General features: G+C 37.0%; 2 non-coding genes across 2 annotated transcripts; both read right to left on the bottom strand.

Moving 5' to 3' along the window:
• Positions 1–371: 371 nt before the first annotated feature.
• On the bottom strand, positions 372–444 carry Trnaf-gaa (transfer RNA phenylalanine (anticodon GAA)). Its single transcript has one exon. It is a non-coding gene; the product is annotated as a tRNA-Phe (tRNA).
• A 3,171-nt stretch (positions 445–3,615) lies between these two features.
• On the bottom strand, positions 3,616–3,688 carry Trnaf-gaa (transfer RNA phenylalanine (anticodon GAA)). Its single transcript has one exon. It is a non-coding gene; the product is annotated as a tRNA-Phe (tRNA).
• Between the last annotated feature and the right edge of the window lie 79 nt (positions 3,689–3,767).

The raw sequence follows: 3,767 nt of genomic DNA, 5'->3' as shown, positions 1-3,767 counted from the left end.
CTGACACTATGATAGAAGTTGATTGGACGACCCATTACATTGCCATTTGGCACCGCAGCAGCTTCCTTCATGCATATTTATAAGATACATGCGCAGTAGGGTAACTAGAAACTTAATACCGCCCTGTCGGAATTTGTCTCGGGCTTTGCGTATTTTTTGTTTTTCTCCACATAATAGAGAGAATAAAACAACAAATTATTGGTTATTGTAAAAGATGACGCGATAAATTTGTAAGTGCAGGATTTATTTCACAAATAAAGTAAAAAGAAAAGAACAGAGGTTCTACTATTTTCCCTTAAAAAAAAGAAAGAAAAAAGATTAACAACTGAATGAAAAAAAAAAAGTTGGCTGTCAGCCGCCGGAGTGTTCCGTGCCGGAACCCGGGATTGAACCGGGGGCCTTTAGATCTTCAGTCTAACGCTCTCCCAACTGAGCTATTCCGGCTGACGAGTACTTACAAATGTACTAATTCTCCAAGTGCTGCGTCGATAGTATTAAAAAAAATAATATTTAAATTTAAATTTGTTTAACTAGGTTAATAGAAATATTCTGTAGGCATTTTCTTTTTAAAATTATCCCATTTTAGCTTCTATATATATCCATGTGTAAATATTGATTACAAAGTCAGCAGGGTTTTATAAATTAAAGTTATACAAAATTAATGTACTTATAAAAAGATTTTTCGTCAGATATTAACATAACACATTTTCTTTGTTCACTTGATTAAATACAAAATCACAGGCCCTTGGGCTGTACTGTATACTTAAATACATATAGGATCTCCCATGATTTGTAGTTTGATATGATTTTTATCCAATGAGTTGTGTGATTTTTAACCCCGAGCCTTGGCGAGGGGATAAAAACACACAACAAGTTGGATAAAAATCATATCCAACTACAAATCATGGGAGATTCTTTTTATCCCATGTTTAATGCTTCACAACCGATGTTATACACTGTTTTATATAGCACTCCACTTTATTTTACTTCATCACGCTAACGCAAAAACCATTGTGGCGTCATAACTGCACTTAAGTGTGGGATATGAAAAAATTTATCCAATGGGTAATATCCACGGGATAAAGGGGTAAACATAGGATAAATTATTATATTTTGTAATGTAAACCTTTTGTCTCTATAAGTTGTTTTTAAAATATGACATATACTCGTAGTTTTCAAGGCTTGCAACTCTTTTCTCGTCACCCGCCTCACCTCTCTTAAACTTCTCGTGATTATTTAAAATATAAAGTAATAAAAATATTAGAACTCAAAAAGTGGAAAAAAAAGAAGAGTGTGTCGATACCGGATAAACAAAAGCTTAGAGAAAAAATGTTGCTGCTTTTTTTTTTTTGGGGGGGGGGGGTCCTAATCAAAATTAGCGGTAGCAGATTTTGAACATCTAATTTGAATTGGGTTGTATATATATTATAATTATCTTTTCCTGTTCCAAAACTACATTGTAACAGTGGAATTTTGAAGTATTTAGTTATATGCTTTAAGCCTATATATTTAAATGCCAATAGAAAATGAAAAGATACCTTTTGGCATCTTTGCTAGCCAGGGGATTTCGATCCGCAGCGCTTCCCATAAACCTGCTGCGTACTGAAAACCCCTGGCTAGCGAAGATGACATTTTGGAATTTTTTTATTACTCGTAAAAAATCAATTTCCCCGCACTTGTGCACGATTTTATCTAGTTTTCTAAATTCCTGATATCACTCCGATACTCTGATAATTATCTTGTTGTTAAACATATGCTTTTTACAATGGCGGATCCAAAACAAAAGTCGGGGTAGGGGCCTACAGCCACATTCCCAGAAAATTATATCTTATTTACATTTTGGACACAAAAGGGGGGCCTGTTCCCTCAATAAATCCGCCAATGTTTTATTGATGGTAGAGGTCAGCTTTAGAGATACTATATCAATAATGGTAGAGGCATTTGCAGGTAATGTGAGTGTACATATGTCATTCCTTTTTGCCAATCATTATGATACGCCAAATAATCTAATTGCAAATTATAAAAGGTTTTAAAAAAACATTTACAACAATAGTCATTGGCGTCGGAAGCATATTGAAAGTTGGGGGAGGGGCATCGTCTCAAGCCACGGTCCGGAGTCCGCATAAAGCTCTCTCCAGAATGGGAGAGGATAGTACATTTTGGCCGTGGTTTGCGACGATGGTGGAGGGGGTAAGAGGAAGAAAAAAAATTGAAACCTACAAAAATCTTGACAAGCAAAAAAAAGAAGAATGAAAGGAAAATAATGCACTTTCCAAACACGAAAATCCTATTTCGGTTGGGGGGAGGGGAGGTATAAAGATTCAAATGCATTCATTTTACCAGTTTTTAGCTCACCTGAGCCGAAAGGCTCAAGTGAGCTTTTCTGATCAAAATTTGTCCGTTGTCTGTCGTTGTTGTTGTCGTTGTCGTCGTAGTCGTTGTCGTTGTCGTTGTAAACTTTTCACATTTTCATCTTCTTCTCAAGAACCACAGGGCCAATTTCAACCAAACTTGGCACAAAGTATCCTTAGGTGAAGGGGATTCAAGTTTGTTCAAATGAAGGGCCACGCCCTTTTCCAAGGGGAGATAATCATGAATTTGTTAAAAATTAATGGCATTTTTAAAAAATCTTCTTCTCCAGAACCGCTGGGCCAGGAAAGATGAAACTCATGTGGAATCATCCTCAGGTAGTGTAGATTCAAGTTTGTTCAAATCATGCCCCCCCCGGGGCAAGGGTGGGGCCAAAATGGCCGACTCAAGTTTTACATAGGGATATATAGGGAAACCTTTTAAAATCTTCTTTTCAAGTACTTCAAAGCTATGATTAGCGATATTTATATGGAATCATCCTCAGGTAGTGTAGATTCTAGTTTGTTCAAATAATGAAAAATAATGAACGCCGGGGGGGGGGGGAGTAAATTCAAGCCTGATGTGCTCAGGTGAGCGCTGTGGCCCCTGGGCCTCTTGTTGACTTATACTTTAACGTGTCTGTTGAAAGTTGGATGGGAACCTACACCTATGCCCCATTGTTCAATGTCTTTTGATGTCTATCTTTGCGAAAAAAGTGGGCTAACCCCCTGTTCCCTGTTCCGACTACTATGATATGCATTATTCGTGTTTTTTAACCGTAAATGTTATCCCATATGTTAGTGGCCACTGGCCTCACGAAGGTTAAGTTAATTAAATGCTCGCTTTTCATTTGCTAGTGAGTCTGATCCAATCCCATCAGATGACGATCTGCTGACACGATAATAAAAGCTGATTGGACGACCCATTACATTGCCATTTGGTACCGCAGCAGCTTTCTTCATGCATATTTATAAGATACATGCGCAGTAGGGTAACTAGAAACTTAATACCGCCCTGTCGGAATTTGTCTCGAGCTTTTCGTATTTTTGTTTTTCCTCACATAATAGACAAAGAAAAAGGAACAAATTATTGATTACTATAAAAGATGACGTGAAATATAAATGCAGGATTTATTTTACATATGAAATAAAAAGAAGACATCAGACGATTGATAATATTTTCTGTATTTTCCTTCAAAAATAAAAAGAAAGAAAAAAGATTCACAATTGAAAAAAAAAGTTGGCTGTCAGCCGCCGGAGTGTTCCGTGCCGGAACCCGGGATTGAACCGGGGGCCTTTAGATCTTCAGTCTAACGCTCTCCCAACTGAGCTATTCCGGCTGACAAGTACTATATGACGTACTAATTCTCCGACTGCTACGTCGATAAAATAATATTTAAAAAAAATAAATAAAAATTC

Source organism: Saccostrea cucullata, unplaced genomic scaffold, assembly GCF_032062105.1.
Source record: "Saccostrea cucullata isolate Sc308-1 unplaced genomic scaffold, CSIRO_AGI_Scuc_v1 ctg23643, whole genome shotgun sequence".
Lineage (NCBI taxonomy): Eukaryota > Metazoa > Mollusca > Bivalvia > Ostreida > Ostreidae > Saccostrea > Saccostrea cuccullata.
The sequence above is the reverse complement of the archived record's forward strand: the minus strand, read 5'-3'. Positions and strand labels throughout refer to the sequence as shown.